The sequence below is a fragment of the Amblyomma maculatum genome, chromosome 1 (assembly GCF_055883805.1).
Source record: "Amblyomma maculatum isolate TAMU_Amacu chromosome 1, ASM5588380v1, whole genome shotgun sequence".
In the NCBI taxonomy this organism is placed as follows: domain Eukaryota; kingdom Metazoa; phylum Arthropoda; class Arachnida; order Ixodida; family Ixodidae; genus Amblyomma; species Amblyomma maculatum.
The window spans coordinates 311,274,536-311,288,407 of record NC_139344.1 but is presented as its reverse complement, the minus strand read 5'-3'; positions in this window follow the sequence as shown (position 1 = coordinate 311,288,407).

The window sequence follows — 13,872 nt, the reverse complement described above, 5'->3', positions numbered from 1 at the left end:
TACACATAATAACTAACGATGAATTTGCAGCCCCAAAACAGTCCTCTTTTCATTGATGTAAATTAAAGAGAGATAATTCGCACATTGCCTTGAGATGCTGAGAGAAGCTCAACTGCTGGTTGCCTTGTCCACACAGCTTCTTGTCGCAGTGAATGCATTCCAAGTTTACAGTGCTTTTCGTTTCTTTTGCGTGGCTAATGTAACGGAAATGGCCTTCGATGTCTTTGTCAATTCGACAACTGCGCGCGTACACATCATTATCGACATATTTAGATTTTTTCGATATATCCGCCATAACCACGTCTGCCATAACTGCAACCATGTCATGCACCCTCGATGCTGAACGCAACAATGCGATAGACCTCGCAGAAGAAGGGCAGACCTCAGCTGGAAAGGGCGGAAACTTCAGTCATAAATTACAGCAAGTCGCTGACCACGGCCATGGCTGCGTCTCTTCGCTTGAAAAAGACGGCCACGGTAAATGGCGAAGAACACAGCATGTTGTTTAGATGCTTCCTTTTTTTTTTTTTTGCCAATTTCGGGCGGCGAACCGACGCCGTTTGGGGGTGACTTCCAAGCAGACTTCCAAGGATGAAGCACGAACACTTAACCCATGTTACGGGAGTTGTTTCGTTTTTCTTCGCCTGCATAACATCAGTCAAGAGAGGAAAGTCAGCGGGTGGTGAGCAGTGTGACGACCCCTGCTCATGTCCCCCCTGCGAAACGATGAGATGGCTGCATGGTCGACAAGAGACAAAAGTCCGCGCAGCCGCCGCGGCGTTCCGAGAAGCGAGAAGGGCCTGTCTTTATATTTCTCTAGACCAACAGGAATACGCCAGTCGGAGGTAGCGCACAACCAAAAGTCAAATAAGTAAAAAAAATGTCGCGAGAGGAAGAATCTGAGAGTTCTCTCTTAATTTTTTTTCTTAGGGGGAGGGGGGGGGGGGAGTGACGATTGGCCGTACCGCAGAAAAGCGGCCGGTTGTGAGTAAATTGGTGCACAAACGCGAAAGGGGGCACTTGTAAGTGACCACACAAAACGAAAATAAGAAAGGAGGAAGTATAGGGGCGTGCAAGTGTACTGGAAAACTAAAGAGAAGAAGAGACGCAGATCTTCACTCGCGCATTCACACGCTCGAGCACCGCGCACGCATCTCGCTCTCTCGCCCACACTGCTAGTGTCCTTGTAACTCTCAGCCCCGTTGACAGAAACGCACTTACAAACTCACAGAAGGAACCTCAAAACAGAGACTGAGGCGCGCGTATGTGCAGTGGCTTACTTCCTAAGAAATGCCGAGGGGTTTCCGGGTCCGCGCTTCGTCCGCTAGTTGAGATCGGACACCGGCTGCGGAGCTGAAAGAGCGCAAGGCAGTTTACGAACAAAAGGCGCGCCCGCCACATTGGCTGCAAGCTGTAAAACGGAGGGGAGGCCCTCGATAAACAAATATGTAAATGAAAAAAGTGCTAGCTCACATAGGGTATGAGAAAGGGATGACGGCAGGCAGTCGTCAGTCACCTGTTTGTTTCAAGTTTATATCATACATATAAACAAACAAACAAACAAAAAAAGAATACAGTAAGAGTTGTACAGAAGGAGGTCTCGTAGTACAAGACTGTCGGGGGGACCTCCCGGAACAAAGCAAGTGAGGTAAAATTGTAAAAAAAAAAGAAATGGAAAGCAGTGTAGCAAGTAATTAGTGTAAAAGTACAACCTACAAAACAACGTTTATAATATGCACCAATGAAAATAAAGAAGATAAATATACACATCATCAATTTCAGTGCATAGAACAGACAAAATAGTACATTCAAAAGTGAACTATAACGGTTCTTCAATGATTTTTCGAGAAGAGCACATAAAATTCATCTTTTTATGTTAGGCTTAGTTTAATGTCTAGTGACAGAATAATAATAATAATAATAATAATAATAATAATAATAATAATAATAATAATAATAATAATAATAATAATAATAATAATAATAATAATAATAATAATAATAATAATAATAATGATAAAAGAGTGGATTCCACAAATACAACCAGTCCTAATGCTTTCCTTCGCGTTAACTCGTGCAATATACAATAGGAAAAGCAGATTTTATTTACTAAAATACAGTCTTCGTGGGGCGACTTCTCGTCAAGCCATTCATCTCTCGTTTCTTCTGCATCCTTGTTCTTTCCATATGCCTCTCTGAAACCTCCTCTCTCGGGCTATCCTTTCCAAGAAATTCCTTGGTTGCTAGATCTTGCGCTTCCCTCTTTTCTACTATTCTAGTTTTTCTCTTTTTTTCCCCGAAAAGTCGACACACCCACGTAGGTCTGGAAATCCTTCGAGTTTGCGCAGACTTTCTTTACTTCCCAAACTCGCTCGGAATGGTGGCGGGATCTTGTTTCACTTTCTTTCGAGTTTGCAGCCATCGTCGTCTGACCCCACTTGTTCGCCGCGCTGAAATTTACGCCGACCTCACTAAGTTACGACCTCACTCAACCTCAAACTCACGCATGAGGTTGAGGTCTCATTTGCTGACCTCACTCAAAAATATTTCAGGTGTGGCCTACCTCACCTCATCCTCACCTCACTGTGTGAGGTTGAGATCATTTTGAGGTTGAGGTTGACCTCATGAGGTTGCCCACCTCTGGCTAAGAGTTCAGTGTGGTGGCCTGGACTAAGTGCTCAGTTAGCACAGGTGGTTAAAAATTTCAAAATATGTGCTCAACATGCAACGAACGATACAGAGCCCAATGAGCGCTTCTGAAACATAACAGCAGTACCCTCCTAAGATTCCCTGCAGATGTGAAGGACTACTATTATTCAATACCGCATGATGATTTGCTCCGTTGCGTAAGCGATTGCATTGATAAGCACGGAGTCGTCGCCTTTCAGAATGCCTGCGGTATTTTGCATGTGGTTTTTTAGTATTGTTATCTATGTATCTCAGGTCCACTTATGCTGAGTGGAACATTCTATTTTTATCCAGAAGCAGGGCAATGTATACACTCCTGCATTACCCCTATCCTGAGCGACCTCTTCTTGGCCATGCATGACAGAACGATTAGCAAAGAGATTGGAATGTTACCAGTTTTAAAGATCTTCAGGTACGTCGATGACTATCTAATTCTCATTGACAGCCCAGGTAATGAATTCTTAGCCTCAGTTTAAAAGGTGCTGCATTCTTTACAGATATCTTTTCCAGCTTCGTTCGAAAACATTATAAACCTAAAAATGGCTGCATCCGCTTTCTGGAATTGAAGTTGATTTTTGCGGGCCAGTAAGTATGCTGGACTTTCGAACCAAGGGCCAGTAAACCAATACTACCTTATGAGTCAGCTTATTCAAAGTTAGGTAAAAGAAATATTGCCCAGGCCACCTTTAACAATGCGCTGCTCAAATCCTGCGAGCATATAGCTTAGAGCAGTTTCTTGAGCCAAGTCCACAGACTACTTAATTCCAGATATCCGGCCTTACCCCTGTCCTCGCTGAGAAACTGTTACGAGTTAGGCAAGGAAAGAACCAAGCCGGAAAGGACCTGAGGCCTCGCAACAAAAAAGTGGCTGTAATACCCTATCCACCAGGTTTCCCACAATCTAAAACCAATTGGAAAAAGGGCAGGGTTGGACATTCTTTTTCCCTGCTCCTCACAGTCTTTCTAGTATTTGCAGGCGGGTCAATGAATTGGGGTAAAAGTCCCAGAATGCACAACCAGACATCGAGATCAATTTACGTGCTCATCGGGCGTCGTGTATTCAATTTGTTTACCCTGTGGTAAGAAGTATATAATTGTGAGCACTGTGTGGCGCTTCATCTTCCACACGGCTGAACGTGCTGCTTCATCTTCATCCTGCTCCCTCTTGTAGATACCCATCGTCATCGCGGTGTGTGGTTGACTGAATTGTGCGACCAAGGCTTCAGGTCTGCAATAAAACCTGATCCTCCAAGTCCGACCTTCGCGTTACCTTACACGTGATGGAGGTGCGCCTTGATTTCCCCGCTGCTTCGTCACCTGCATCCACCTGGAGCTCCGTTCTTGCCGCCGTTTGACCCCGAACACCATCTTCATGACTCAAGAGGGCCACTCCGCTATTCCGGCTTCTACCAACTCGACTCCAGCTCCCCTTGCCACTTGGACTGTCAGCAGCCGTCAGCGCGACCCGCAGATGTTCGCCGGTCTCCGCGGCGACGACGCTGATGGCTGGCTCGACAGCTACGACCGGGTCAGTGCTTTCAACCGGTGGGACGATTCTCTTAAACTAATTAATGTGTCCTTTTATTTGACGGTGGTCAAAAAAAGGATGGGTCCGTGCGTTTTTGCGTTGATTATCGCGCACTTAACAAAGTCACTCGCAAAGATGTTTACCCTATGCCACGAATTGACGACTTCTTCGACTGTCTTCAGGGTGCGGAATATTTCTCCACTTTGGATTTGCGTTCTGGTTACTGGCAGATGCCGATGCACGAAGCCGACAAAGAAAAAAACCGCATTCGCTACTCCCGATGGGCTTTACGAATTCAATGCCATGCCTTTTGGACTTCATCATCATCATCATTTATTATTCCCTAGAAGATCCCTATGAGGGACATTACATAAGGGAGGGGGGAGACAACGGTGAGAAAGTGTCATACATTGGTATAAAAAAACTGAGGACAAGAATACAAAAATGCATAACATTGACAAATTTGAAAAAAGAAAAAAAAAACGTTAAGAGAAGAAGAAAAGTCAGGCAACCGATACAGTGTACACAAAATACAGATAACCATGTAGCAAGGCATAACAAAATAATGATACGTAGTAAAATCAACTATAGTAAACAAAAGAGGCAAAAAGATGAATTACAGAAAATTAGACGTTGACACGACAGCGCACGTAAATCGGATCGCTAATAATGTACCGCAAGAAAAACTGTCTATGGCAGGTAGAAATGATCAGTAAGTAACTGCCTAAATTTGGAGGAATTAGACTCGGTAACAATGCTTTCGGGAAGTATGTTCGATTCCTCTATGGCGATGGGGAGGAAGGATTTGTTGAAGGCGTTTGTGGAACCATGCAAACGTTGTATGCTACGGGAGTTAAATAAACGGCGAGATGAGCGGAAAGGAGCACGTAATAAGTTTTCTCGGAGTGCAAGAAAGTTGAAATATAATTTATGTAGAAGACAAATGATCGCAAGTTTCCGACGAAGCGCTAAGTGCTGGAGGCCGAGAGAAGATTTCAAGTCCGTAACGCTGTGTCGAGCTGAATACTGGGAAGTTATGAAGCGGGCTGCACGATTCTGGATGGCTTCGAGCGACTGGATCAAGTAGGCCTGGTGGGGGTTCCATATTGCTGAAGCATATTCTATTTTCGGGCGAATGTATGGTTCGTAAGCTAGTTGTCTAACGGATGGAGGGGACATAGCCAGTGTTCTTCGGATGAATCCAAGTGTTCTGGAGGTGCTAGCACAAAGTTTCGTGATATGGTCCACCCAAGTTAAATTGTTCGTTATTTAAACCCCGAGGTACCTGTACGAGTTTGTTAGGGATAATGCAGTGGAGTTTAGGGAGTAGGGGAAGTGAATAATGGAGCGTTTACGTGAAATGTGCATGAATTTACATTTTGAAATATTAAGCTGCATGAGCCAGTCGGAGCACCATTTCTGGATTTTATTGAGGTCGGCTTGTAAAAGTTCCTGGTCGGTGTTATTGGAAATGCGGCGATAAATTACGCAATCATCCGCAAAAAGGCGGACGGATGACGAAATCCCATGTGGCAGGTCGTTGATAAAAACGAGGAAAAGAAGCGGAGCGAGAACGGAACCCTGGGGTACTCCGGAGCAGACATGGGCATCCTCACGAGGGTGAACCCTCATGAGGGCGTCCTCACCCTCACCTCGTGAGGATCTGACTCGGTGAGGTGAGGGCGAGGGAGGATCGGCGCTGAAAAATTCGTGAGGACGAGGTTGAGGGAGGGAAAGATACAGAGTTTGAGAGGCAAGGGCAAATGTTCCACGAAAGGCGTAGTTTCTGCAGTAAGAAAAAACACGCGGCAACCCGAAAGGCATGAGGGACAACACACTTTCTCCTCCACTGGACATGTGTTGTATAGAAAACAGATGTAATGGAACGGGGCACAGGCGCTGCAGCTATAGAAGATGCCGGAACGAAAGCCACAAAATTGCCCCGGCGCTCGTGGTGAAGAAAAGTCTAAAAACGACCCTAGGAAGCTCCAGGAAGTCACCGAGAACGATGTCGCCTTTTCCAGCCTCACAGAACACGACAGGACCGGCAAACTACACAGGACCCCCGTTTCTAACTGCTAACGTTTCTTTGTCATTTAGGAAAAAACACGCCAGAAAAAAAAAAAAAAGCGCGTCTAAAGTAGAGGGGACGCGCAGAGAAACGTTGAACACAAAAGACCGAGGTGGGGTGATCTTATCTGCTGGGACCCTGCCACTTTTTTTTTTCTCGTCCAGATAGCTTGCATGAGTAGCCGAAGCATGCGAAATGTTTCTTGACAGTGTTACTTGACTGTTTGGTTAGAAAGGTTTTACATAAAACTTTCATAAGTTGTCTAAATTACAATTCGCAACAAAACCAACGGAAATAAACAAACAGCATTGAATTTGTGCTGATAATAGCTGCAATAAAATAAACCGCAGTTCAATATCCGTTGCAATCTTTGTCATGTGTTTGCAGGAACAAGAAATATTTTCTTATTTATTTTATCGATTTTCTCCTTGTTGTGAATTATCAAAATTGTCAAATCGTTCATTAATATGTGCGGCTTGTAATTACAGCGCATTGTTTTTTCCGCAATTTCAATAGCATTAAGTTTTACTTTTTCTATTTTCTTAAGACAGTTTTCTTGAGATGGGTGTTAACATAGCATCGATTTGAAAGTAATAACTACAGCGTGTGAGCATTGAGCACAATTTCGCGAAAAAGTTGTTTCATTTCCAGTATCCAAAGTCTATAGAGTGTTCTCATTTCGTGCTAACCTGTTGAAGTCCTGCACCGGAGAAGGTTCTTTAATATTCTTTGATTTTAGCATCTGTTCTGTATTCAGAATAAGTTTAATGCATCGGAATGCCCGACGATCGTAAGGCTGAATGCTGTCATAGACTCACGCATGACGGGGATATGACAATACTGTACCAGGTTTAATTCTTTGCCGAATGCGCTTTCGGGTTGGGTGCGCATTCTTAGATACATGTGTTGCTGTTCGCAAAATCAAACCATGCTTGAGGTATCAGCCTCGCTATAAAAAAAGAAGGTATTTTAAGCCAGCAGTTAGCTCATTCAAAGGTTCCTAAGAAGAGCTTTGCTAAAAACTACCTGTATGCCGCTCTTGACAAATCCTGCCTACGGGGAATGGCACATATAGCGTGGATGTCTGGCTGCAAACACTGACCAGTGCAAGATTTGCCTCTGAGGTGGTCACCTTTGTTTTAGAGGACCTTGCCAGGGATGCTAGGGATGTAGAGCAGCAGCGCTGCGCTGAAGAAGCGCAATGTACAAGATCCGTTGTCATTCCATATAACTATCAAATTTCCCACCGCTTAAAAAACATGGCTCAGAAAGGTGACGTATTGGTAGTCATCACTGTACACGAAAAACTGGCTAGCTTGTGCAATATAGTGCAAGGAAAGCTCAAGCAGCTAAGGATGCAGTATCAAACACTTAGGCAGGTTCGTGCCGAGGGAGAGTGCCGTCATTTACCATATACCAATCTCCCGTGTCAGAAGCTACACAGAACAAATTGGATGTTGCAGAAACGTCGCACTTCAGAGCTCCACGCAGGATTAGACGCACTGGCGGGGTGATGGGGAACTGGCCGTCTATGTCGTCGGTGTCGTGGTTCTGTTCCAAAAACGTGCACCTCCATTCTGCAAAACGACAATCTTGAAGAAGTTCGCGTTCGAAACAGGCAGAAAAGTATACGAAGCATACTATACATTAAGATGGAATTCACCACTTGTGTTAGCAATTGAAACCTCCGTCGCCTTATCCGATAACTTAAAGGCCCCAATATAGTCCGACGTTTTCGACGCGACTGGCTGAGTCGGCGACGTCGGCCACGGCACGTCGGCTACGACGGGCGCGTCAAAAAACTGCCGCTTCTACAGTCTGGCGCGGCTGGCGTGCCCGGTGCCGCGTCGCGCATGCGCACAAGACGCCCTGGACGGCTGGTACGTTTTCGGTGTGCATTTTCTAGCAGACGACAGGTCACCTACAGGGACGAACTGGCTGCCTATCGATGCACTAATTATTGTTGTGATCAAGGCAATGATGCGATGTGTTTACTGCGAATGTTCAAACGGCACAAAGCATGTACAGCCAGCCGTGGAGACGTCCAGCCCAGCAACGGTCTGAGCCCGCGTCGACGACGGCTACAGACGGAACGATGATTGTGTACGTGCGTGTTTTACTGAAAACTAATCATAATTTAAGTATCTTTACGATTAAAGAAGAGTTATAGATTACACAATAATGAGGATCACTTTCTCGGCCGGCCGCAGTTCCTGTAGAATTCCATAAATTTCGCGAATTCCCTGGTTGTTGAGCCGTGTGGCCAAATCGAGTACGGCATTCGACTCCGACGTGTACAGGTCGCAACTCTATGCGAGGCCGCTTCCGTAGATTTTGGTATTCTTCCACTGAATGTACTGCAGATAAGTGAAACAACACCATCGTTACACCTCCTAAAGCAATGCATTAAAACATGTATGGCACAGGCACCGCAGTGAAGAACTCACAGCTGTGCCCGGCCGCTCTACTGACAGTTTGCATCCCAACTGACAGTTTGCATCCCAGGCATTTTTCTTTCCTCTGAACGTCTCTGTAGTCAATCCGCTTGGTATCATAGACGCAGGGCTGCCCTCGAATGCCTTCTAGCGGCTTTTCCGCAACAGTGTCTGAAATGCGCGCGCGGTCGCTGTCTACATGCAAGCCGCCATCTTTACTGCGCGCGAGGAATGCTGGGATGCGTGGCCGACGCGGCTGACGCGGTCGACGAGAAATAGGCGAGATTCTATTTGCGCGTCGGCGACGTTGGGCCGCGTCGGATCGCGCTCGCTACGTCCATCACGCCGTGACGTTGGACTATAGACCTCGGTTTTTCGCCGACGTAACGTCGCGGAGGCCGACGTGCGCGCGCGCGCGCGTTACGTCGGACTATATTGGGGCCTTAAGGAGTCGCACGTACGGCAACGTGCCAGTGTTCTTATTTTGCCATTACTTAATTTGCCAAGATCAGCTTCACTCAAGGGGTGGACCACGTTTATGTCGGCTTTCAGCACCTTCTTATCCAAAGCATGATTTACTGTGCTTGGTACGTCACGATATAAAGCGAAAAAGTGATGTAGGCTCAATGCTGCAGAATAGGGCAACCGCTGAACTGGAATTTTTAACTGACGTAAAGCAGGGTTTTAGATTTCAGGAAAGCTACAAAACATCAATTCACATTTGGTTATAGAGGTCCGCACTGAGTGCTTTTGACCTATGCGATGAGAGGGTGACGTCAAATTCTAGCCCTCCAGGACGCTTAGACCTCGAGTAAGACCCACTGCCTCAAAACCAAAGCTTCCGACTTTATGAGAACGTTTTAATAAGTGTCCCTACATTTTCTTAACATAAAGATGACCAGCTGAGATACATGCCGCTAAGGCTAAAGTCGCACCAGAGAGCACCTGTCTCGTATACTGTTAAAACGTCTACCAGGTCGGAAGAAAAGGAAGACTTTAGGGAAGAAGGCTTCGAGGGTTTGCGTGATACCTGCTCTCGAACGCTCAACACTACCTCTCATATTCAGCGCCCCACATTCACTCTAAGACTGACTCAATATTAATAAACCAGACAGCTGAGATAAAAGTAAGCCCAATTCCGCGTAGTCGTGGTATGTCCTAGGATCTCCAGCTGGCAGGTTGAAACTATGGCAGCCCTGATTTTTGTGCACTTGATTTTGCTTAGCCATTTCTGTGGAAGGAAAGAGGCCTCCTCTCTTCCGCGGATTTCCCATGTTGTTCAAGCGGTTGATTGCTTCTCGTGTGAAGCAGTGAACGAGTTCGAGAATGGGTTCGAAGCAGTGTGAAGTGGGAACGAAGCAACGAATGCCACTGCTCGTACTAGGCCGCGGGAAGATGTTCCATTCGGCGGGCTACAGTATTCTACAAGGCTGTAAGCCGGAACGTTGTTAGCCGGGGTGCACCTCAGCCTGCATGCCCGAGAGGTTTGGTTAGCGGCGCTTCGTTTGAAGACCTCTTGGGAGGGCGACAGATAACGCACAAAACAATCATTGTGCGCCTAGCTTTGCACCCGGTGGCAATGCGCCGACGACAGGCGCTTGACTCCCCCCCCCCCCCCCCCCCCTCCTGCCATAGCGAGGGCAGCTGTCATTAGGAAAGCTGTTAAAAAAAGAAAAAAAAATATCAGAGCGGTGGGCAGACCACGCACGCTGGTCCACGGCTGGGCTCAAAAGGCGGCTGTGGCTGGTCTTATCAGATCTCCCTGAGGCACCGGGTGGAGACATGGATGGACGTGGCAGCATTGCTCTCGGAAGGATACACATGCGTCCACCACCGCGCGGTCCTTTCCCGCTCTCTGTCCAAAGAAAGGGTCTTCCTTCAGCTCAGTCCCCCCCCCCCCCAAAAAAAAAAAAAAAAAAAAGAAAAGAAAAGAAACAGCGAACTGCAGGAATGGCTGGGGAAGCCCTTCAGTTTGTGTTGCATGTGTCCTTTCGATCGGACCGCTCAAGTTGTTGACGCTTGTTGAAACAACACTTTGGTGCGCTGTTGCAAATTCTATATGCTCAAGGAAGTCTGTGTACTATGTGCGCGAATAAGTTTCCATTGTGACAGTGTCCTCGGATATTATTGGGAAATGCGCGGTCCAAGTGAAAGGTGTGTAGGACGTCATGCAGGTTCCGGGTGAGTTTCATTTTTTTTGCCGCTCTTGCCTTCACAGTGCAGACAATCCGTTTCCCGGCTTTTGCATATGCGGGTTTGTCCGGAATGAAGCAGATCAGCTATGGAGATGTGAACTTAGGCGAATTAATGCAGAGTGCTGATTTCGGCTAGTTGGCGCATATGTGTTGCTCTTCTGTTCCCGTTCTATAAGCACTGCTTTTTTCATAAGTGATCCTAGATTTAAGCACACTATTCAGGAAGCATAATCAAACCTTATGCATGAAATTCTGGCCTGTTCACTTTGCACATCGTACTGTTCTAGTTAGGCGCTGTCTGGTCCTATTCTCGTATAGCTTTAATAGAAATTGAAAAAAAAAAAAGATTTTACGCAATACTGAGGCGGCGTTCGTGAAAATCAGAAGCGCAACAGAGGTACTTGTTTCACTTTGCGTTTTCGGTTTGTTCTTGGACGAAAGCGGGATGCGATACGGCGCCGTGTCCTAACAACCGCATTTTTACGCGGTGTTTCCCAAATGACACTACATGTACATGTCTGGAATTATCGCGCACGGCACCGGGATCGCATGCTATGTCCCCCCATCCCAACCCCCTCTGCGAAGCGATCAAGGGTCATGACCCCCTCACTACCTCAAAATTTACGCTTCTGTGTGATAGCGTTTTTCTGTTACTTGAATTAGATTACATTGTTCTGTTGTCTAATATGCCGTATATGCCTCATGCCTTCCGTCTGCGGCTGGTTAGAAGTTAGAACCTCCTCCTTCCTCATGCGCTGTGTAAATGTATTTGATCACTCTATCTCCTTCAAACACATGGCGTGTGAACCGATGGGCAGGTTTGCCCGGTAAACTATGGCAGTGGTTATTTTCCTTCCTCCTCGAAGTTTCGCCTTTGATTGGCATGCTTAGGGCACTGCAAGGATTGTTCTTTGCACTTTTCACAGCCTCTGGTTTCCATGTGCAGTGCATATCTTAATCTCAGCAACTGTCGGAACAAGTACCAGATGGCTCTTGCCAGAGATACGCTACAGCATGAACGCAGCCCCGTCATTTATTTAAGTGCATTGTTAGCTTCGAAAAATTCGCATTGCTAATTGATCAACGCGGCTTGACACTGCCGAAAACAGACGCAGATAAGAATAGTTTGCGCCTAGCTTTGACTCGCTGTAACGTTGTCATAGATCGAAAATAATGAAAAATAACTAAATTATTCAAACTGCTGGGCATGAGGTTGAGGGTGAGTGAGGACCAGCAGTATTTTTTAAGTGAGGATGAGGGCGAGGGAGGGCGAATAATTTTTTTTAAGTGAGGGTGAGGGAGGGCTGCCGATTGTAAATTGAGGGCGAGGGAGGAAAGGCCAAAATGAGGGCATTTGCCCACCTCTGCTCCGGAGATAACATCAGCAGTTTCGGATGCATGACCGCCAATGACGGTGAACTGTGAGCGGTTGGTTAAAAAGCAGCGGATCCAGGTTAAGATTAGAGGGTCGAGTGATAGGCATTCAAGTTTACACATGAGACGCTGGTGAGGGACGCGATCAAATGCTTTTGAGAAATCTAGGTAGATGACGTCTGTTTGAAGTAAAGAATCTAGATTTAGGTGAAGATCGGTTGTAAATTCGAAAAGTTGTGTTTCGCACGAGAATCCTGCCCTGAAACCATGCTGCTTGGGGAAAAAGTTATGATCGAGGTGATTTGCAATATGGGAATTACTCAAAAAGTTTACATGATATGCATTTCAGTGAAATGGGACGATAATTCGAGGGGTCAGTACGGTCTCCGGTCTTAAAACCTGGCACAACTTTGCTTGATTTCCAGTCATCTGGAATTTGACTGATGTTGAGAGACTGGGCGAATATGAGCTGCAGGATTTGGCTTGTGAGATGCTTAGTTCCCTTAAGAATCTTAGCAGGAATGTCGTCAGGCCCGGGAGATGTAGACGGCTTGAGGCTGTCAATGAGTCTTGATATTCCCTCCGATGAAATGGTAACAGGCGGCATTGAAGTGAAATTGCGGGGCGGTAAAGTAAAGCTGTTTTTGGCTGGCTCGAGAGTAAAAATAGAGGTGAAGTATGAATTTAATGCGTCAGAACGCTCAGAAAGCGGGACATGTGTGCCATCGTGTTTCTTTAAGGATATATTGTAGGAGCTGTTATTATTGGGTATCATCATCATCATCATCATCATCATCATCGTCATCAGCCTGATTATACTCACTGCAGGGCGAAGGCCTCTCCCATATTTCTCCACTTAACCCGGTTCTGTGCTAGCTGCATCCACTTGACCCCTGCGAACTTCTTAATCTCATCCGCCCACCTAACTTTCTGCCGCCCCCTGCTACGCTTTCCTTCCCTTGGAATCCAGTTTGTTACCCTCAGCGACCATCGGTTATCCTCTCTGCGCACTACATGTCCTGCCCATGTCCATTTCTTCTTCTTAATTTCCACTAGAATGTCGGTAACTTGAGTTATTTCTCTGACCCACTCTGCACGCTTTCTATCTCTTAATGTTACCCCTACCATTTTTCGTTCCATAGCCCTCTGGGTTGTCCTCAACTTAAGTAGAACTCTCTTGGTTAGCCTCCAAGTTTCAGCCCCATAGGTGAGTACAGGCAAGATGCAACTGTTGTATACTTTCCTCTTAAGCGATACCGGTAAGCTGCTAGTCAATCTGCGAGTGCTTGCCAAATGCGCTCCATCCCGATCTTATTCTTCTTGTTATTTCCTTTTCATGGTCCGGATCTGCGGTTACTACCTGTCCTAAGTAGGCATATTCGCCTACTACTTCCAGTGTTTCGCTACTTAATGTAAACTGCTGTTCCTTCCCGAGGCTGTTGAACATTTGGGTATCAGCAAATTCCAAAATTTCTTGGGGTTAACTCGCAATATACCTAGAAGATCATTGCTATAAAATTTTCTTTTGGGTGACCGCAATAACGTAGTGTATTGGCGAAGGCACTCAAAGTACTTGTCGCA